Consider the following 23,826-nt stretch of genomic DNA (forward strand, 5'->3'; position numbering starts at 1 on the left):
TCTTAATTTCTCCTTTGACCCATTCATCATTCAGGAATGTGTTGTTTAATCTTCATGTGTTCCTGTAACTACTATGGTTTCTTCTGCTTTTCATTTATTGCATTGTGGTCTGATAGAATGTATGGAATTATTTCAATCTTTTTGTATTGGTTGAAGCCTGTTTTGTGGCCCAGTGTGTGGTCAATTTTGGAGAAAGTTCCATGGGATGCTGAATAGAAAATATATTCTTTGGTGCTTGGATGGAGTATTTGGTAGTTATCTTTAGGTTCATTTAATATATGGTACTGTTTAATTCAGATGTCTCTCTGTTGATTCTCTGTCCTGTTGACCTATCTAATGGACACAATGTGGTATTCAGTTCCCCTACTATTAATGGGTTGGGATTAATCTGGGTCTTAAAATCCTATAGTACTGTTTTTATGAAGTTGGGTGAACCAGAATTTGGTGAATATATGTTTATGTTTGTAATATCTTCTTGGTCAATTTTTCCATTGATCAGAATGAAGTGGTCCTCTTTATCACTCCTGATTAGTTTATTTTGAAGTCTATTGTGTCAGATATTAGAATTACAAATCCTGCTTTTTTCTTAGTACCATTTGCTTGGAATATTTTTTCCATCCTTTACCTTAAGGTAGTGCCTGTCCTTGAAGCTGAGATGGGTTTCTTGCAGACATCAAAAAGATAGGTTTTGTTTCTTAGTTCATTCAACTAGTCTGTTTTTTTTTACTGGGGAGTTCAGTCCATTGATATTTATAGTTATTAATGAAGGATGTGTATTGATTCCTGTTGTTTTGATTTCTGTTCCCATGCTTGGTGTAGGTGTGCATTTCCAGTTATACCTTCATTAAGTTTCTTTCTATTACCCCTTGGGTATAGTAGTTCCTTTCTTCAGCTCTTTGTATTGCTTCAAGTACTCTCTGAAGGGCTGGATCTGTGGACATGAATTCTTTCAGCCAATTTATGTCATGGAAGATTTTTCTTTCCCCTTTGACTGTAATAGACATTTTGACTGGGTATAGTAATCTGGGTTGGCATCTGTGGTCATTTAGAACTGGGAATACTTTGGTCCAGTCTCTTCTGGTTTTCATAGTTTGCACTGACAAGTCAGCTGTAATTCTGATGGGTTTTCCTTTATATGACTTGTTTTCTTTTGCAGCCTTCAGTATTCTCTCTTTGTTCTGTACATTTAGTGTTTTCATTATAATGTGCGTGGAGAGTTTCTTTTCTGGTCCTGTCTATTTGGTGTTCTATATGCTTCTTGTATTTCTATGGGCACGTCTATCTTTAATTTTGGGAAATTTTCTCTGCAGCCCTGTTTAAGATGTGGTTCATACCATTATCCTCAGATTCTTCTCTTTCCTCTATGCCTATGGTGCATAATTTTGTTCTTTTTATGGCATCACACAGTTCCTGCATAGTCCATTCTTGTGTTTTCTTAAATTTTTCATAATCTTTGCTTGAGTGTTCTAATTCATCCACTTTGTCTTCTAGTCTTGATATTCTGTTTTCCATTTCATTCTTCCTATTGGTGAGGTTTCTCCTTTCATTTCTAATTGGCTTATTGAGCATTTCACTTCCTTCTTCCTTTCACCCTGTGTGTTTTTTAATATTTCTAATACTTTTTTTAATTCATTCAGAAGTTTTTCCCTATCTTTTTTCAGTTCTTTGATTTCTTTGTATGCTCTTTAAATTACTGAATTCTTTTATCATGTTTATAATTGTTCTTTTGAATTCTATGTCCTGTGTTATGTCTAGGAGGTTCTCATTTAAGTCCTCTATAGGACTGTTGGTCCTTGGTGGGGGTATGTTATTTGGGTTTTTCATGTTATTGTTTTTTTGCTGTGACTTTGGCATGTGGATTTCTTTTGTAGTTTATGATTGTTATATGAGACTCAGCCTTCCTTTGCTGAGTTTAGGACTGCTTCTTTTTGTAAACTTTATGTGCCTTTGGTTTATTTGTTGGGCATGAAGAGATCGTTATCTCTTGAAGAGTCAGGTTATCTCTTTTGACTTTATATTGGAGGGGCCAGAGATTGCATTTGTCCTGCTGCTCAGGAGTTTCCACAGAGGCCCAATTTGCAGGAGCATCAAATGCTCTCAGGCTTTCTCCTAAGGTCTGGATCCTTCCAGGAAAGATGCTGGCTTCAGGAAGTTGGGGGCTAGTCTAGTCTGAGACCAAGGCCTGTCTTAGGCAAGCAAAAGTGAGGTGGAGGAGGGAACAAGTGCCCAGGGCTCCCAGGAACTAGACCTAGGAACTAGGTTGGTCTGGGTGTAAAGGGTCAGGAAACAGTGCGGAGCCTGGACCAAGAGGCTACTCCAGAGATCTGGAGTGCCACGAGAAGAAATGGGCCAGTCCCCACACTAGGAGGAGAGACAGGGTGAGGGAGCTAGGAGGGTGACTGAGGCTGGGGGAGTCAAGGCGCAGTGGGCGTGCTGCCAAACTTATGCAGGAAAGATGCTGGCCCCAGGAAAGGTGGCTGGCCCACCCAGAAATGCAAAGGTGATGTGAGGGAGCCCATACTACTTTTATTACTACAGCTCTGTAGTATAATTTGAGTTCAGTGATGGTGCTGCTTCCAGCAGTTCTTTTTGTTGTTCTGCGTTATTTTGGTATCCTCAGGTTTTGTGTTCCTATATGAAATCTGAGATTCTTTTTTCAATTTCTGTGAAGAATTTAGCTAGAATGTTAATAGGGATTTTGTTGAATCTGCATATCGCATTTGGTAGGATGGCCATTTTCACAAAATTAATTCTACTGATCTATGAGTATATAAGGTCTTTCTTTTTCCTGGTATCTTCAATTTTTTTTCTTCAGTGTCTTAAAGCTCTTATTATACAATTCTTTAACTTCCTTGGTTAGATTTATTCCATGATATTATATTTTCTGAGGCTACTGTGATTGAGATTGCTTCTTTGATTTCTTTCTTGGTATGTTTGTTGTTAATATATAGGAAAACTACTGATTTTTTCTGTGTTAATTTTGTATCCTGCTACTTTGGTGAAGGTGTTTATCATCTCTATGATTTTCTGATGGAGCCTTTAGGGTGTTTGATGTATAGAATAATATCATCTGCAGATAAGGATACTTTGAGTTTTTCTTTTTCCTATTTGTAGCCACTTTACCTCCTTCACTTGTCGTGTTGCTCTAGCTAAGACTTCAAGCACTATATTAAACAAAATGGAGAGAATAGGCACCCTGTTTTGTTCATGACTTCAGTGGAAACGCCTTCAGTTTATCTGCACTTAGTATGATGTTGGCTGTGGACCTCAAGTTTATTGCCTTTATTATGTTGATATATGTCCCGTGTTTCCCTAGTTTCTCCATTATTTTTATCACAAACAGATGTTGGACCTTGCCAAAGGCCTTTCCTGCATCTAATGAGATGGTCATGTGGTTTCTGTCCTTGAGTCTGTTTATGTGCTGGATTACATTTATTGATTTATATATTTTAAACCATCTCTGGGTAAAGCCAATTCGATCCTAGTGGATGATCTTTTTGATGTGCTCTTGAATTTGGTTTGCAAGTATTTTGTTGAGAATTTTATGTCTACGTTCATCATGAATATCGGCATATAACTTTTTTTGTTTGGTCTTTTTCCGGTTTTGATATCAGGTTAATACTGCCTTCATAAAAGTTATTTGGATGTGTTCCTTCATTTTCTATTTTATGAAATAATTTAAAAGTATTGGTGTTAGTTCTTCTTTGAAGGTTTGGTAAAATTCTGTGCTGAATCCATCTGATCTTGGACTGTTTTCAGTTGGGAGACTTAAAAAATTATTTATTTTTTATATTTATTATTTATTTTTTTTTGTCTTTTTGAGACAAGGTCTCCCTGTAGTCCCAGCTGATCTGAACTCACTATGTAGAGCAGGCTGGTCTTGAACTCACAGTGATCCACCTGCCTCTTCCTCCTGAATGAATGGTGGGATTAAAGCTGTGTGTCATCACACCTGGCTAAAATGAATATTTTGCCTGCATGTATGTAAGTGCACAATACGCCTGTAGTGCTTGCAGAGGCCAGAAACACAGTAGTGAATACCTGGACTGGGGTTATGGATGGTTGTTAGCCAGCATGTGCGTGTTGGGAACTGAAACCAGATCCTCTTGAAGAGCAGTACGTGTTCTTAACTATTGAACCATCTCTCCAGCTCATAATTGGGAAATTTCAATTAACTGCTTCTGTTTCCTCAGTTGTTATGGGTCTATTTAAATTATTTATTCAGTGAAATGTGGATTTTAAAAGTCTCCTCTTACAATTCTCTGAATGTCCTGTGTCTGTTCCCTTTTCATCTATAATTTTATCAGTTTAGGTACCATCTCTCTTTCTTTTGGTTAAAATGGCTAAAGGTCAGTATTGCTAATATTTTCAAAGAACCAACTCTTCATTTCATACATTATTTGTTTTTTAATTTCTGTTTCCTCAATTTCACCACTAGATTTGGTTACTTCTCGCTTTGAGTGTCATTTTTTCTTGTTTTCCCAAGGGCTTCAGGTGCATCATTAAGTTATTAATATGTGATCTCTGTTTTCTGATGTAGCGTTTCGTGCTATACACTTTCTTCTCAGAACTGCCTTCATTGTGCCCATAGACTTTGGTGTGCTGTGTTTTCATTTTCATTCAATTCTAAAAATTTTCAAATTTCCTTCCTGATTTCCTCCTTGACACTGTTTGCCTTTAGTAGTGTGCTGTTTGTTTCCATGAGTTTGTTTACATTCTATACTTTCCATTGCTAATGGAATCTAGCTTTATTCCTTTGTGGTCAGATAAAATGCAGAACGTTATTTCAATTTTCTTAAATTGTTGAGAGTTGCTTTGTGTACTAAGATGTGGTTGATTTTGGAAAAGTTTGATGGGCTGCTGAGAAGAAAGTGTATTATTTAGTGTTTGAGTGGAATGTTCTATAGATCTGTTAGATTTATGATGTCATGCAATTCCAGAATTTTCTGTTTAGTTTTTGTCTGAATGATCTGTTTGTTGGTGACTAGGAAGGTATTGAAGTCACCCACTATCATTGTGAGGGCTCAGTCTGTCATTTTTAGGTCTATGATGTTTCTTCTAAGTTGGGTGCCCCTGTGCTTGGTTCATCAGCGTTTAGAATAATAATATTCTCGTGGTGGATTTTACCTTTAATGAGTATGAAGTGTCCTTTCATCTCTTCTGAGTAGTTTTGACTTGAAGTCTATTTTGTCAGAAAATAGAATAGCTCCTTCTGCTTATTTCTTAGTTCCCCATATTTGAAATATCTTTTCCCATCCTATGGTAGTGTCTATCATTGATGGTGAGCTTTGATTTTTAGAGGTATGTTTTTCTAATCCATTCTGTTAATCTGTATTATTTTATAGGAGAATTGAGAACATTACTATTAAGAGTTATTGAATAATGTGTACTGTTGTTGTTATTTTACTGTTGTGATCTTGTTTTCCTGGACCTCTTTTGATGAACTGTTCTGGAATTGTATATATATTTCCTTTGCCCTCTTGGGTGTGCCCTCTTAGCCCTAAGTATTTCTTCAAGTATCCCCTTTATATCTGGTTAAGTGATAGTAAATTCCTTGAATTTGTTTTTTAACCTGGAAAATTTTCCCTTCTCCTTCATTTATGACTGATGGTTTTGCTTTGTATAATAGCCTAGGCTGGCATTTGTGGTCTTTAAGAGCTTTAAGAACATAAACACAATCCTTCCTGGCTTTCAGTGTCTCCATGGAGAAGTCAGGTGTTATTCTGATGGGCCTGCCTTTATTTGTGATTTGGACTTTCTCTCTTGCAGTACTCAATATACTTTCTTTGTTCTTACATTTAATGTTTTGATTATTATAAAATCAAATGTGATATGATGAGTTTGTTACTAGTCTTGTCTATTTGATCATCTGTATTCTTATTGTACCTTAATAGGCATCTGTTTCCTTAGATTTGAGACTTTTTCTTTTATGATTTTGTGAAAATTATTTTCTGTGCTTTTGAACTGGGTTCCAGCTTCTTCTATACCTATGCTCTGCAGATTTGGTCTCTTTATACCTTGAACATTCTTTTCCTGGATACTTTTGTATTTAATGTATACTTGGACTGAGCAATCCAGTTCATCTACCTTGCCTTCAAGCCTTGATGGTCTCTCTTTCATTTGATTTATTATATTGATGAGGCTTTCCACTGAGTTTTTTTATTTCCCTGACCAAGTTTCTCATTTCAAGTTTGATTTCAGTTTGACTTCTTTTTAGAAATTTTATTTCTTTATTAAATTTTATTTTTATACATTGTATTCTTTTTAAAAATTTTATTCAACTGTTTGTGGTTTTGTTGTCTTCATTCCAGAATTTATGCATGTTGTCTTTGAGTTTCTTGAACGTACATATGATTGCTATTTTGAAATCACTGTCTTGTGATTCACCTATGTTGCTCTTCTATCAAGAGACATTGAGATGGGGATACTGATTCTGGAGGAAAGATAGTGTCTTGGTTATTTATGTTGTTTGTGTTTCTTCAATGGGACCTAGACATCGGAAGTTGGGTCTTTGGTGGTATTTCTTGGTATGGATATCTGGTTCAACTTTATTGAGTTGGTGCTGGATCTTTGATTGCTGTTACTCCTGCTTGTCAGCTGGTGGACCAACAGATTGTACTTGGGTACATTAAACAGTCTTGTGGAAATTCTGTGTTAATATGCACAGTGAGGGATATGTGCAATTCTGAGTCATGAGTAACCATCTTTAGAATTAGAAGAGTCTCACTGGTGATCTTCAGAAATATGTGGAAGACTCATCCAGTTCTACAGGTGTTTCTTTGGGTAGTAGGGTTGGGAGGGGTCACAGCATAAGTGAATACTGTTCCCAGAGGATTCACACTGACCTCAGGTTGCAGGTGGATTGCTTGGAGACCAGGCTGGAGTTCTCTATCTGGGTAAAGGTCACAATGCCCCTTAAGGGTCTTGGGCTACATAGTGGCTGGGGTGGTTGGCAATGGGACATGGGTGGGAATACCTACCTGGCAGGAGAATGGGCTCTGGGAATTCATATCTGGGGTCTGGGGTTGGAGTCCAGAGATCCTGCTGGCATGGAAGGAGGGTGATTGGTGAAGGGCTCTGGGTGCTTCAACCTAGTCACTGGAACCAAGGGATCCTGACAATATGGAAGGTGGGGGACTAGGCAAATAGCTCTAGAAGTTTCTATCTGGAGTCAGGGTTATCTGAGCCATGTGGTTCTCACAGATGCAGGAGTGGAGGACATGGGAAGGGCTCTGGGAGTATGTTCTTGAAGTAAGGGGCCCCTGGAGCTATGCGGTCCCAAGGACAACTTGGACAAAGGCTCTGGGACTGTCTACCTGAAGTCTGAGTCATAATAATCACAGAATCCAGATGGCGGGAACATTGTTGGACTCAGAGATGGGCTCAAGAGTGTCTATCTGGAGTCAGGGTCACCAGAGCCAATATATTTTTAACACTAAATGCAATGAAACAAAGCAAGTTGCTCTTATTTTAAATGTATCAAAAGAATACATAACAAGAATTCCAGTTAGGGAGTCAAAAAGTAAAATAATATGATTTTAAATGAATGCTTTGGGGGTCATCAGTACAGTTTGAAGACACTGGCGTATTTTACTATCAACTACATATTATAATTCTATATGCTTTTGTTTTATTGCTACTTGAAAACAGTGAAATTGTGCCTGATGTTTGGAATTCACATTATTTTATTTACTATTCAAGAATGATTCCAAACCTACTTTACTATTTGTTTCCCTCTCTTGTGAGTTCTTCAGATCATTTGCTCCCCCAGTCATTGGGACCGTAGTGATTCATCTCTTTTAAAATGTGGACATGAGGGACTGGAGAGATAGGTCAACAGTTAAGAACACTGTTTTTGCAGAAGACCCGGGTTCGAATCCCAGCACCCACTTGGCAGCTAACAACTGTAACTCCCGTTCCAGGGGATCCGACAGCTTCTTCTGTCCTCTGCATGCATTGCATGACCTGAGTGCACTTACCTACATGCAGGCAATACATACATACACATAAAATAAAAATAATAAATAAAATATTTTAAAAATAAAATAAAATAAATGGACACGATATAATCACATTTATGCCAAATGCTTTCTCAGTCCAAGTTTCATTTTTAGTTGAACCTCAGCTTTACTTTGCTTCACGAGCTTCACTAACTTTTGATTTAACAATGGGAATTTTAAAGCTACATACTTAAACTCTTAGTTATTCACAATGCGATGGTTTGAATAGAATTCCAGTTCTTTATTTTTAATTAATTATCAAATCACTAATTAATTAATTCTCTCTCTCTCTCTCTCTCTCTCTCTCTCTGTGTGTGTGTGTGTGTGTGTGTGTGTGTGTGTGCTCGGGTGCTATTGATCCTTTTTTGTCTTTGGAGACAGGGTAGGGTCCCTCATTTGTCTGTAATTCACTAAGTAAACTAGGCTGACTGCCCAGGCTCTGCCTGCCTCCACGTCCTCAGCTGTGAGCCAAGTGTTCTTGTGGGGCTGCTGATTTACAGTCCTTATTTCACATTCCACCAGCAGCTTTGAAATTAGTGACCTTGCCTTCCTTCTTGGTATGTTTTTCTTGCTTGCCATTCTCAAGAGCACACCTCTGCTCCTCTTATAAAAGTCCTTGATCATTAAAGTTCTCTGTAACACATTCACACTGGTATGCCCTTTGCCCTTGATAGACTTTACTTTCTGCTTTATCCAGACTCATCACTTAAATGGCAACTGTATGCCAGTGATTCCAAATTATACATGTTGGATCAGAACTCTCTGTTGCTCTTTAGGTTTATATATCTAGCTACATAACTGGCATTAAATATAAATCATAATGGATGTATCAAACTTACAATCTCTTCTTAACTATCCCTCCCAACCCTTCTCTCTGTGTTCTTATCTCTAGCATTGATGTTCAACTGTCTAGTTTCATTTGACATAGTCCAAAATCATACTGTAATTCTATTAAAATATTTATTTATTATTTTTAATTTTATGTGTATGAGTGTGTTTTGCCTACAAGTATATAAGTGCACTAAGTGTTTACAATGCCTGCATAGGCCAGAAGAGGGTGTCAGATCTCCCCTGGATCAGGAGTTATGGATGTTTATTAGCTGCCATGTGGGTGCTAAGAATCAAGCCCAAGTCCTCGTTAAGAACAATGTGTGTTCTTAACCACTTAATCACTAAGCCTTCTCTCCAGCCCCAATTTTATAATTATTTTATTTTTATTTTTAAATTTTTATTGAGTTTTTAAAATTTCATACATTTCCACTCAAATCCAGACCCTCTCCCCCATCCATGCCTCCCCTGTCCCTCCACTGAACCCTGTGCACTCTGCCATACATGCTGAGTCCTATTCATTCAGGTGTTTGTACCTGAATGGAATCTAGTGAGCCCATTCAGTGGTTGTATGTGGGTGCTGGGATTCAAACCCAGGTCTTCTGCAAGAACAACCAGTGTTCTTAATTGTTGAGCTATCTCTCCAGCCCCATGTGTGTATTTCATACAGAACATTGCAAATAATCTTATTCATCTTTAGACCCACATCCCAAATGGCATCCTCCCATAGCCCCCCTCCACCTCTACTGGAGCCTATATGCTCTGTCATCCTTCTTACTGTCCACTGTGTTATCAGTTCTCCCAGCCACAACCCAGTGCTAAGCCATCCACTGAGTCTAATCAGCCTATCTAGAGTTCCTTGCTGTTCCTCAGCCAGCAGCAATTAGTTTCCAACATTCCTTTAGATAAGATAGAAATGGAGTATAGATTTTTAAAGTATTCTATTACAATGTTTTAGATTTTTTTGGTGTCGTGATGTTTCCCCTTCCATCTCCAATTTGGTTAATTTGGATTTGTTCTTTCTTTCTTTTGGTTAACTGGGCTAAGGGTCTTTCTATCTTGTTTAACCTTTCAAAGAACCAGCTCTTAGATTCATTGATTTTTTTCGTATTATTTTCTTTGCTCCTAGTTCATAATTTCTACTCTGAATTTTGTTATTTATTCTTGTCTACTAGGTTTGGGTTTGGCTTGTTCTAGCCTTGCCAGAGTCTTGAGTTGTATTGTCAAGTTGTTTACATGTGCTCTTTCTGATTTTTTAATGTAGGCACTAAGAGCTATAAACTTACCTCTTAGGATGGCTTTTAGAGTGTCCCAGAGGTTTTGCTGTTTTGTGTTTTCATTTTCATTTTGTTTCAGGAATATTTTTACTTCTTTCCTAATTTCATCTTTGACCCATTCATGATTCAGGAGTGTGTTGTTTAATCTCCATGAGTTCTTGTATTTCCTAGAGCTTCTTTTGCTGTAGATTATAAGCTTTATGCTCTGTGGCCTGATAGAAGGAATGGAATTATTTCAATTTCTTTGTGTTTGTTGAAATTTGTTTCGTGTCCTTGAATGTAGCCAATTTTAGAATAACTTGCATGAGCTGCTGAGTAGAAAGTATATTCTTTGGTGGTTGGGTGGAATATTCTGTACATATCTCTTAGGTCCATTTAATATAGTATGTCATTTAATTCAGATGTTTCTCTGTTTATTCCTTGTCCAATTGACCTGTCTATCGAAGAAAGTGGGGTATTAAAGTCACCCACCATCACTGAGTTGATGCCAATCTCTGTTTTATAGGCCCAGACTACTGATTTTATGAAATTGGGTGCTCCAGAATTTGGTGCATAAATGACCATGATTATAATATCCTCTTGGTCAATTGTTCCTTTGATTAGAGTGAAGTAACCCTCCTTATCTCTACTGATGAATTTTAATTTGGTCTATTTTGTCAGATATTAAATTGTGACACCTTCTTGCTTCTTAGGGCCATTTCCTTGGAATATTTTTTCCCATCCTTTTACTCTAAGATAGTGTCTGTCCTTGAAGGTGAGATGAGTTTCTTGAAAACAACAAAAATGTGGCTTTTCTTTCTCAATCCATTGCACCAGCCTGTGTCTTTTGACAGGGGAGTTGAGGCCATTGATATTTAGTGTTATTATTGAATGTTCAGTATTGTGTACTGTCATTTTAATTTCTCTGTGTTTGTGGCCCTATTTTGTGTTTCCATTGTTCCACCTTTCTTTAATTTCTTTCTGCAGCCCCTTGGGCACACTCATTCCTGTCTTCAGTCCTTTGTGTTGCTTCAAGTATTCGCTGTAGTGCTGGTTTGGAAGAAATAAATTCTTTCAGCCTATTTGTGTCATGGAAAATTTCTGTTCCCCTTTGACCTTGATAGGTAGTTTTGCTGGATAAAGTGTTCATGGTTGGCATCCATGGTTATTTACAAGTGGGAATACTTTGTTCCAGGCTCTTCTGGCTGTCATAGTTTGCATTGAAAAGTCAGCTGTAATTCTGCTGGTTTTCCTTTATATATGATTTGTTTTTCTCTAGCAGCTTTCAGTACCCTCTCTTTGTTCTGTACAGCTAATGTTTTTACTGTGATATGGAGTGGGAACTTTCCGTTCTGATCATGTCTTAATGGTATTCTCTGTGCTTCTTGAATCTGTATATCTTTCCTTACGTTAGGGAATTTTTCTTCTATAATCCTATTGATCTGTTTGATGCCATTGGTTTGATTTTCTTCTCCTTCCTGTATGCCTATAATATGTAGATTTGGTTGTTTCATGTTGTCCCATATTTCCTGAATATTCCATTCCTGTGTTTTTTTGAATTTTGCATGGTCTTTGCTCAAGGAGTCCAGATCTTCAGCTTTGTCCTCCAATCTTGATATTCTGTTTTTCATTTCATTAATTCTGCTTGTGAGACTTTCTCCTATTGTTTCTAATTGGTTTATTGATATTTCATTAAGCTGCATATTTGTATATTCTTGAGCTTCTGTCAAACGTTTATTCCTTTCCTCTTTGAGTTCTTTGAGTTGTTTGTGTTTTCTTGTAATTATTTGATCATGTTTATAATTGTTATATTAAATTCTATGTCCTGGCGTTTTACAAGGTGGTTCTCAATGTTGTGTGCATCTGCAGGACTCGTGGGTTTTGTTGGGGACATATTTTCCTGGTTTTTCATATTGTGTTTTTGTGTTGCTGTCTGGGCATATGGATGTTCTTTGTTGGTTATGTGTTCAACAGGAACGTCTACTCTGCTTTTGTTTAATTTAATTTTGGTTCTGTTAATATTGTTTATGTAGCTTAGTTACTTTTGGCTTGTGTATGGAAGACAAATTGGTGGGTATTTTAGGTCCTTGCTGGGTTGCAGAGTGGTCAGAGTCCTAACTAAACAGTTCTGTCTGCCTAATCTGGAGGCTGGGAATTTGGTGGTGAGGGGACTGCTTGGGTGATGACTTAGGGATCTATGGTAGGGTGATTGGCTAACCTGGTTTGGGAAGCTATTCCTGGGACTTGAGGTGAAGGAATTGGAGCCTGCCTGTGAGAGAGACCTTCAGGGACAAACTGGGGGTGGATGAGAGAAACAGGGTAGCTAGTCCTCCTGAGGTGAATGAATTGGATCCTGCTTGTGAGAGAGGCTGGCAGGGGACAGAGTAGGGTGGATGAGAGAAATGGGCTAGGGAGGGAGTGAGCTTGATCTGACAGGTGATTGGTTAATCTGGTTTGGGAAGCTAGTTCTGGGACTTGAGGTGAATGAATTGGAACCTGCCTATGAGAGAGGCTGGCAGGGACAGGGATGAGAAAAATGGGATAGCTAGTACTCCTGTGGTGTATGGATTGGAGCCTGAATGTGAGAGAGGCCAGCAGGGTACAGGTTGATGAGAGAAATGGGGTTAGGAGGCAGTGAGCTTGATATAACTTACCGGAATCCCGGGAGGACTTAGAGGTCTATGGTAGGGTGGTTATTTAATCTGGTTTGGGAGTTAGTCCTGGGATTTGAGGTTAAGTGATTGAAGCTCATCTGTAAGAGAGGCTGCCAGGGGGCAGAGTCTATTGTAATTCTTATATAGTGAATTGGCCTCTTTTTTACAGACTACACATCCAAGCACAAGTACATTCTGTTTTTCTCTACCTTCAAAATTCATTCTGAATCTGGTCCTTTTAATGGTTGTCAATACCATACTGACTTGAATGAGTGCTAAGGTCTGAATTACTGTAGAAGCTTTCCTTGCCCATAGTCTTACCATCAAAGTAACCAAAATAAACCTTCTCTAATGAGTCTAAACATGTGACCTGAAGCATTTATAATGGGAAAGCATATGTAGGACAACTGAAAACAGGGACTACAAGAGATTTACATCATTTCAGGGGTACATTACTTTCAAGTGATAAGAGAACGAAGCAGGTTAGGGAATGAATGGGTTCGTGACTCAATTAAACAGATGCAGTAAAAAGTTATTATTCATTAAATACTGGACGTGAATATGAAAACCTACTTTTGCCCTGTACTTGTTTCTTACTAATTTTTATTTTACAGACAGCATCCTGCTCTATTGCCTGACTTTTCCTCATGCTTAATGCTGACCCTCCTGCACAAGGTTCTTACAGTGTTTCTTTTCCTGTGGTCTCTTATTTCTACTCCTTTCAAATGCAGGAGACACGCTTGATTCAGCTTCATGCCATGCTTTAGATTCAAAGGAACTGAAACCTAAGGAAGAATAACCAGAGCACATCCAAGTAAACTGACAAAGAGGACAGGAATTGAATTCCTGGGCAGAAATAGTTACAGTCACCAAGCCTTGACCATATTTGTCATGTATCTGGAGCACCACAACACTTTGGATGCAGAAACAGAATTCATTCTGGAAAGCAATGGCTTTAGTCAGGACCTTTAAGAAAACCTGTTCTGGAAGTTGCTATGACAGTAGATACACCTAATGGCCTCAGCATGCTGATGACTTTATAGGTGGTTGAAATGTACAATTTAAATATTTTTCAGTGATGTTGACGAGTGACACCTCTACATGGAACTTGGAACACAACTGACCTCTAATATCTTGTCTTGATGCTTCCTTGTTTATAAATGTTTTACTTAAAGAACAATGCATTGAAAACAGCATATATTACTGGGCCAGGGTATGGGATTTTGAGGGGTTCAGAGTTTATACCATATTATATCAGTTCATAGATCTGTGATCTCATAAAGCTGCCACTAGGAAATCAACTAACTGCATTAATTTTTGGTTTTATCCCAACATTATTCTCTGGTGGAACATATATAAAATGAAAGAATTAAGAATATTAAGTGGCAAAAAGTTCAACTGTGTTTGGGGAATTCTGTGGTTAAGAAACAACTCATGTGCTGAGCTCTGTTGGTACAAGGTTTATATTTCTCTCACAATTGAACATGCCATTGCAATTTCTTAATGCAATTCATGGTGGAGGTGGGAGGGAATTATGCGAGCATCCTAAATTGAAAAAAAGTCACCATCTGCCTCATTTTGCTAGTATATTGCAAATGGGAAAGAGGACTTTCTATCTATAAAAGTAAATCTTTTATTATTCTGAAGATAACTTCAGATTGTTGAAATTCAGAAGGAAAAAAATGTTGTTTTGCACCCTGCTATAATCCTACATCTAGCATATTAATTAACACATAACCTACCCTTGGTAATTATTATTGAGTAAAGTAATTACTATATTCATTTGACCTTTAACTGACTTTTGAAAATAAGTTGTGGCAGTTTTCCATTCTCTGAGTACCAGTGCTATGGTCCTAAACAGTTTGCTCCACTAATCTTGTTTCCATGGCAAAATAAATCTGCTTGTATTCTCTAGGGGTATGTAGGAGGTTGGCAACATCTCATCAATTGTGAGGTCACCAGGAAGACCTGGCAGTGATGTGCTTCCCCAGGCTGCAGCTGTGCAGCTTCTCAGTGGTCTCATTCAGCTCCACTTATAGCACATAGCTGGGCTAGAACTGCATGAGATAAGTGTCACCAGGGCTCATCACCATGGAGAATAGCTCCCCCGTGACTGCCTGACTAACCCTTTAAGGGCCAGGTGTATCACTGAAGGCACACCAGCTCATCAGTACTATGGTGGCTGGCAGGTTAGAAAACAACTTTTCTTTGTTGTTTAAGAACAAGGGTAAGTTTAGATAGGTCAAGTAAAGATAGTTAATCAATTTAAACTCTTCTTCTGAGCCAACAGTTTGGACCAGCAAATTGCAAAATTTTCTCAGTTGCAGCAAGAGAAGGCTACATTGTTATTGATTTTTAACAAGGATGATTGGTGAAATCATTATATGTTCCAGCTTAGGTACTGCTGCTGACCAAACAGAGCCCCAGTGTGTGTTTGATCATCCTGCATAGCACCTGATTTCTATAACCTTAAAAGTTAAAGACAATAGTGTCCTCATAGCTTATTACTCTCTTCTTCAAAGATGCTTGCAGAAAAAAAATTTAAAAAAACCTAAATTAACAAGAAAATCACGCATAAAAATTACTACTTTTCTATTAGCCTCATCTTTTCTGGCTCTTTCTCTACTTCTTGAGCTTAGGGGTCTGTGGGTTTGGTTTTCAGTCCTCTTTGTTTCTATTCTATGTACGCTTTCTCTGTAGCATTGCTCATTCTGTGGACTGAAATTCTATCTTTTGGCAGCTCCCACAATTTTTTTGTAGCTTAAAACCATCCCCTAAGCTTTATTCTCTGAGTATCTACTTGATTTCTGAATGTGGAAATCTCACAGATAAATTAAACCTAGAGTGTTCTCACTAGACACTTTTATTCTTTATAGCTACAATCCAGTTTATCCTTAAGATCTGACTTTGAGGTCCCAATTACAAAGTCTTATGTTCTCTTCCTTGGTACTCAAGCCGGAAATTCTAAAGTCACCCTTAATCACTCTGTGCCTTGAACCTTCCTTACTCAATATCACATCATTAACAAATTTGGGTGAGAGTCCAAAACACACCTGAAATGTGCTGAATTTTTTTTTCCTCTTTAGTCTAACCATGGGCTGTTGGGATGGACCCCAAACTGGCCTTCTTCACTTGACTTTTATGTTCATTTATAGTATGTTTTCCAAAACAGAACAAGGATGGTTTTCTTTGGAATTTATATCAAAATGTGTTGTTCAGTGCCATTTGCTTCCAGTCACCTCTCCAGCATAATTCAAATGTCTCATGGTCTTTAAGGGGTGCTTGCCTTGTGCTCTGCTGTTTGGCTCTTCTGTTGCTGTTGCCCTGTGTGACTCCTGTCACTGGTGTGGTTTCCACGTCACTTACTGGTTTAACTAAGTCGTGGCTTGTCTCTAGGTTTTCCTCATGGATAGAGTTGACCATTGCTCACTGCTCACTGCTTTTGGCATGCCAGTGCCTCCAAACAAGTCCCCCATCTCTCCATCTTTCCATCCCCATCTTTTAAAGTGCATCTGCACATTCATACACACAAGTGCCCAAACATGCAAACACATATATAAATATAGGACTTAAGAATTATATTCACACATATGTCATTTTAAAAGTCAATGACTACTCCAAGAATTATAATGGAGAAAATACTTTCACAACTTTGATTTCTGCCTCTGGCCTTCACATTCCTGGAGCATTTTCCTTTCTTTGGGACATTCGCCTCTATGTAGTAGCTCTATAGTTATATTACCATTTGTTTCTCTTGTTAAATATTTGCACTAGTCAGATTCTCTCACATATCTTCCAGATCATACATTTTGTATTCCTGGGCATATGACACTCACCTGCTGAAACACTACCCTTCCCCAACTTATACTACTTTTCAAATGACTAGTTATGTTTTATTGTAGGTCTTCTCTCAAATGTTATCTCCTTAGAAAGGCTTTATTGGACCACCCTCTCTTTCAGAACCTTGTTTGTTTCTATAATGATACTTTTTACAATTTGTAAAACTTTAAGTATCTCTTTTTAATCCATGATACTATTTTTGGTATGTGCCGCAGTATACCAGAGCCACAAAGATAGAGCCACAAAGATAGGGATTAAATGTGTTTTGGTCATTTGACCCTCTGAACCTTGTACACTGTTTACTGTATGCCAGGTGTCCAATAAGCACATTCATAATGAGTATTCTACGGTCAGAGACATCAGGAAGTTTCAGTAGAACAGTTTTGGCTACACTGGTTTATAAACTAAGAGATAGATTACAAATTGTATTTACAAGCATTACCATGATGTTTTTCAATTTTAAGCCTCCTTAATGTCCCAAATAATTCATTAAAATCATTCATTATAAGCAATGAGCTAATGAAATGAATAGATCCAAGTATATGAAAATCAACCTCTCCTTTTGATATCAATGAAGAGGAAAGCAGTAACTAATAACAATCACAAAAGAATCTGTCATTTGTACAACAATTTTAAGACAAGCAGTTCATTTTCTACTATAGCAGTCCATACTAGTTCTATTTGCTTAACACAGAGGCCAAAACACAATTATTTGTCTTCAGACTCATGATTTTATATGTGTGTGCATGTATGCTCATGCATGTGGAGGCCAGAGGAAAACTTCAGTGTCATCTGAGACTACCTTATCTTTGAAATATGCTCTCCCACTTGAACTAGAGCTCACAGTTTTGCTGGCTAAATAGCCCCAAGGATCTGCCTGGTTCTACCTCCCCAGCACTAGGGTTACAAGTGTGTGCTGTCCCCACCTGCCCTTTTCATGAGAGATCTGGAGATCAAATCAGGGCCTCATGCTTGCAAGGCAAACTCTCCACTAAGCCATTGCCACAGACAGCCTCAAGAAGAGACATTTTTAATTTGTTTTTAAATTTACGTCTCTATCACAGCATAGGAAAAGTCAGGAAAGCACAATGGTTTATAAGAGAACGGAAGAAGAAAGTTTGTGTTTTCATTGTTAGGAGATAAATCTGTTCTTGTGTAAATATTATGTAAATAAAATATGACTATGTTGAAAGAACATAACACAAGAAGCCAGCGTGAAGCAGCCTGTAGTGAAGTCTGTAACCCTGTCCAAGAAAAGATAGAGTGTGAAAACAAAGGAGATCATCATCAGGGTTTGTTTTTAAATGTGAATCCCAGAGGTGATCCAGCTGTGGAAGGGCCCTGGGCCTCTTTCTAATCATCTTCCCCCTTTTTATCACTCCTCCAGCTGTACTGAGTTTCCTCAGAAATGCTGCCCCTGCTGTTTCCACATGTGGACCTGCCTAGAATGCACACCCCACCCCCCATCCAGCCATCTTTCTCAGATGTTCTGTCCTCCATCCCCACATCACTTTCTAACCCCTTCGTAGTTCTTGGCATTGCCTGAATTCACGTTAGACCTAGAACTTTTCACAGGAGTCAGGCATTTTGGCAGTGTGTGACCCCTCCCTCTGTCCCTCCCTCCCTCCAGTTTTACTTCTGCTCCTGTCTACTTTAGGTTGTGGGAAGCCTTCTGATAAATTTAACCCAAAAAGGTCAGCCCACAATCATCACATCTACCAAATTCATGTCAGGTCAAAATTTGTCTGCCACATGCCCTCTGCAGTCAATCTTTGTTAGAATGAAGGCATGTGCTGTAAAGGGGATGAAATGAGAGTTCTTGGCATGGCCCTGCTTGCAGTTTTTTCTTCTACTCAAGGGCCTGGGCTTCCTTTGATTCTTCTAGAACTGGAGCTGTATGGGATACAGAGAAGGAAGAGAAACTTCTTTGGTGACTAATAGTATTATAGGTACTATTTACCAAGTGCTTAAAATGGCCACATTTGTGTGCTTGGAGGAGACATACCTTGAGAGCATCCCTTTAGGCCCTGGGGAGCTCCCAGTTGTCCTTAGAGATAGGGCTGCATCCTCTTTGCCGGTCACTTTCAGCCACAGCCTTGGTCCTTAGGTGTCTGTCCACATGTACATTTTTGACTCAGTTATATAAATGGTACACTGTTTCCCATCCTTGAGGTTAACTGATAATGAGTCTTGAAGGCTTCTTCCTAACTAACTGAACCTGACCTCTTCTTGTAGAAAGCTGGTAGTCAGAGCATTTACTGAATAAAGGGTTGAATGAAAGAAGAGCTAAGAAAATTAAGATGCATTTGGAAGATGAGCTATAAAAACTCGTGATTGCTGAATGCTATTAAGAAACGAGGTATTAAATATGAAAAATAAAGAATAAAAGTTTCAAACATATGTGTGTTTACACATTTGTGTCTCATGCTGCATTTGTATATACATATAAAAATATATATGCATGCATGTATGTTTTCTGCTAATTGACTAGAAACAGATCTGTAACACATTCATATATAATATTTTCTATGTTGAATTTGGGATAATTCTTTTCCTTGTTAATTATATAAAATATCTTATGATTTTGAATTTCTGATGTTATGATCAGAAGACTATTTAAAACAGAACAGAGACATAAAAGAAAAACTAAAAGCTTAAAACATTCTCCCAAGTCTTCTGTGGGAGAATTATTGGGCATCTACTGACAGAGCCTGGGGAATGAAACACTCTGCTCTCTGGAAGCCAGTGTGCTTTGGCAACTAAGAAGTCCAGCCACAAGAAATAGCTCAAGATAAAGTTCAGAGTCCTCAGTGAAATATTTTTCTCTTCTGCATTGTGAGAGATGAGGCCTGGCTGTTGATATCAAATTTTGGATGTCTACCATCTGTGAGGTGTTGTGTTTGACATCCAAATCCTTAGTGAGAAATTTTTTAAAGATGAGGATTATTTGAAATAACAATCACATGGCAAGTTTAGATTTTTGCAGATAGTGTCCCAAAGGCAGTACGCATTTGAAGCCAGGGAGTCTTTGAGTTGAATCCTGTCATCACCACGTGCTGATTTGTAATCTTAGGACACAGTAAATCTTTTTGAAACTTGCTTTTTGCAGCTATAAAACTAGTGAATGAGTAAACTTGTCTCAAGATCAATGTGTAGATTAAATGAAATAATGCGTCTAAAGTACTTGCCATATAAGAATGCTATCTTTCTGTCTTCTTGTGAATGTTTGAAAATGAAGTGCTATATAAGTTTTAGTATGGATAAGTAGAATATGACTAAAACCATTAACAGGAAAGCATACCTTGAAAAGAAGTGTTCATTTGGAGAGAATGATTCACAAAGTGAGATAATGGAAGTGAAAGAAAATGGGTCTTGAAAGGAAGCAGTAGACTGGGGGATTTTGGAATTATCTCTTCTCTAGAGGGTGTTATCTAACCAGTGGGTGTTAGATGCTGAGAACAAGACCACCCTTGGAATGAGAAGCAGGGCTTGCTTAAGAAGTAGATTGTAAGGGCTGGAAAGATGGCTCAGCAGTTAGGAACACTGGCTGCTCTTGCAGAGGACCTGTGTTTGGTTCCCAGCACTCACATGGCAGCTAACAACCATTGTAACTCCAGTTCTTGGACATTCAATGCTCTCTTCTGGGCTCCATGGATATTCCATGCACATGGTACACTTTCATACTGCAGGAAAAACACTAATACCCATAAAATAGAATAATAAAATAAAATAAAAATCAAACAAAAGAAATAGCTCATAGAGAAGACAAGAATTGTGGCTATGAAAGTTTCAGGATGTTAGGAAATTCTGGCTGTCTTTGTAACAATGTATGGGCCAAAATATTTGACAGTGGTGTTGAGACCAGGAGTTTTAATGAAGGTAGAAAGGTGAGTAAAATAGAGATGGGAGCAGATAGAGAATAATATTTTAAGTCAGATAATGTCTTGGCAATTTGGAGGCTCATATGCTGGTCCTAACAGTTACAATAACGTCCCATGAATTGGAGCAAGCTATGCAATACTGCTAAGACTGGGTTTCCTTGATTTTAAAACTTTAGTAATTCCCAGCTGATGTCTAAGTTTCCTTCTATTATTATGCTTTTACAATTCTCTTTGAAGTTCTTTGGCTGTGAAATAAAATGGAAGGATTTTTATAATCTTGTTGCCTGAAAAGTTTTCCTAAAGATAATACTTGGACACAAGAGAAAGGCCTCCCTGGAAACGGCAGTGGAAGAAATGAGCCTCTAGCTTTTCCCTGGATGAAGTCACAGGGGGAGTGAATAGATGCTCTTCAGTTCAGTGCATTGATATGTTCACTTTTATCTCCAACGAGAACAATACTTTTGATTAATACTGGCCTCCTCTGCACACCTGTGTAGGAGCAGGCCTGTGTATTAAAGGCATGAGGCTATGCGTTGTGCCAAAGCCCTTCCCCCAGAAGCTCTTGACACACTTAAAACAAAATGAGGCAATAACACTGTAGACTTAACAGAATATAGGGCAGGTAAAAATGCCCAGGGAAAGCAGTGGCTGCTTTGATGAGAAGATGAGATCTTGATTTTGACCTGACAGTTGTGCGCAGAGATAGCAACACACTGGAAAAGAACACGATATCTATCTACAGCAGGTCAAGATGTGGTGACACACCTAAATGGCATTCTGAAATACATTTCATATAATGCTTGTTTACACAAAGTTATGTGACATCCCAGTAATAAAATTAAAACCCAGGATGGGTAAGAACTTGCTGTATCCTTATGTGTCTCCATTAACAATTTTGAGTCTGTACTCATGAGTACATAAGGTAGACACTGAAAGGACCAACTAGGAAAGGGCTGTCTCCTTATAAGAAAACAGAATTAGACATGTATCAGAGACATATTTCTGTACAGATTTATATGTATATTGAGAATACACAACTGCCTGAAAAATCACCCCAATTTTTGTTTGATTAAATGTAAGGAAACATGCCATTATAATTCACCAAGTTCTGTGTTATGTTTATATTTTGAGGCACAATGTGTATACAGTAAGATATACTGTGTACTATAACATTGCCTACCACAAAACAAGAAAGCAAAGCCAAACAAATACAGAGTGAGAATACAGAGGGCATCAGGTATTTGCCTAATACGTTTTCACAACCACACACTGGTGCCAGCTCCTTTCTGAACCAAAATAAACACTTGTGTTTCTTTTAATATCTCACTCTTTCTGAGATGTGCCATATCTTGGGAAGATCAGCGTATGACGTTCAAAACCCTGGGCTTCCTTTTCCCATCGAGATCGTTATTATTTTTGTTGATGTTGTTTTGACAAATTTTCCCATTTCTCTCGTCATGCATCTTACTGAAATTTTCCCAGACTCCATATCCTCTTTGCCCTAACCCAGAGCCTCACCCCAAAAGGAACCTCCTCGCTCTGTATTATCCAATTCCTTTTATTCTTCAAGACCTTTCTTATAGTCTGAAGTTATTATGATCCCATGTCTTCTCCATCTCTTTTCGTTGTTTTGTCACACTACATCTTATAAATATTTTAATTGTTAGTAAGTACATACTTATGCTGTCCGTGTGCTGCTTACAGAGGAATATGGATTGTGAAAGGCTAATCAAGCAACTTAGCATAACAATTATCTCCTTAAGTTTTTGTGATTAGAACCTTAAAAACATTTTAATTTTTTCTTTGAGACTTTCATATGGTGTATTTTGGCCATACCAACTCCTCCCAGATCTACCCCCCACCTCCCTGAACACTCAACTTTGTGTTCTTTTTTGTACAATTTGTGTTGAGTACAATTTGCATTGGGTAAATAGTCTTGAGTCTGAAACCTGTCCTGGAGTTAAAGCTGACTCTCTCTCTCCCAGTAGCTATTGAATGTCAGTAGCTCCTCAGGTAGGAGTGGGACTTTGTGCCCAACTTCCCCCTCCATGCTGAAATTTGTCTGGTTTGAGCTTCAGTAGGTCTTGTGCATGCTGTCACAACTGCTGTGAGTTCATATGTGCAACTGCCTTGTCTGAAAAATACTGTTTCCTGGTAGTCACCCACCACCTCTGACTCCTCCAATATTTCTGTCTTTTCTTCTGAGAAGAGCTCTGAGCCCTAGGGGGAGAGAGTATTTGTGATGCAAATACTCCATTTAGGGATGAGCATTCTGCAGTTTCTTGTTCTCTGCACATTGACTAGTTGTAGGTCTCTGTGTTCAACATCATCTACTGCTAAAAGCAGCTTCTCTAATGAGCGTTGAGACATGCACTAACCCATGAGTACAGCAAGAAGTCCTTAGGAGTCATTTTGATACTATGGCCACTTAGTAGAATATGAGCAGTAGAATCTCCCTTAGGCCTATGACCTATCTATCCCAGGACTTGGCCCCAGTTATGGTGCCAGGTATGGGTTCTATTTCATGAGCGGGACTTAAATGCAGTCAGGGTGGCACAGGGTCTAAAGCTAGGTAGGACCGATGATTATTTTTCTCCTCCAGTGCTGTGCATAGCACCTTCCAGCACTATGAAAGCTAGTCAGTAGGGATGAAGTTTCCAGGTCAGTACCACCTTCATTTCTCCATGTTTTGTGACTCAAGTGTGTATAGGGTCTTACTATCAAGTGCTGGATGGCAATCAAGAACAATGGCAATAGCCTTAATGTTTGAGGTTCTGTGGGCTCCCACTGGCCACCAACTCAGAGAGGTAACCCATTCCTGGTAACCGAGGTTTTTATTCACTGGGATGAGATGTCTAGTTCAGGTATTGTCCCCTCGCTGGAGGGCTAATGTATTTAAACTCTTGATATATGTATATGTATACATGTTTTGAGCTTCTACAGGAGTCGATTCCTATATGAGCTTTTCAAAAGGCCTTTAGTGTTAGTTATCCCCGCCCATGCTCCCCCTCTATCCCACTCTCCCATCCCCCAGCCCATTTATCCATCTTGTTCCATTATTTCCTGTCCCCCCCTTTTATTGCTGCAGTTCCTCTCCCTTCCCTTGGTAGTTCCCTCTCCCCCATGCTCCCTTACTAGTCTCCTGGAATCTATGACTGTTCTAAATGAAACAAATATCTAAAGATTCAAAGCTACCATCTACATATGAGAGAGAACATGTGACTTTTCTCTTTCTGGCTCTGGGTGACCTCATTAGTGATGACTGTTTCCAGTTCCATTCATTTATGTGAACATTTCATAATTTCATTTTTCTTAGTAAGTGAATAATATTCCATTGTGTAAATGTTCCATGTTTTCATCTTCTATG

General features: G+C 38.4%; 1 protein-coding gene across 1 annotated transcript in view; it reads left to right on the top strand.

Annotated features, from left to right (window-relative positions):
• The window catches only part of Adamts19 (ADAM metallopeptidase with thrombospondin type 1 motif 19), a 318,916-nt gene that overhangs the window by 47,155 nt on the left and 247,935 nt on the right, over positions 1–23,826 (top strand). The gene's annotated exons all lie outside the window — the stretch shown is intronic.

Source organism: Nannospalax galili, unplaced genomic scaffold (assembly GCF_000622305.1).
Source record: "Nannospalax galili isolate Female #2095 unplaced genomic scaffold, S.galili_v1.0 scaffold427, whole genome shotgun sequence".
Taxonomy (NCBI): Eukaryota; Metazoa; Chordata; class Mammalia; order Rodentia; family Spalacidae; genus Nannospalax; species Nannospalax galili.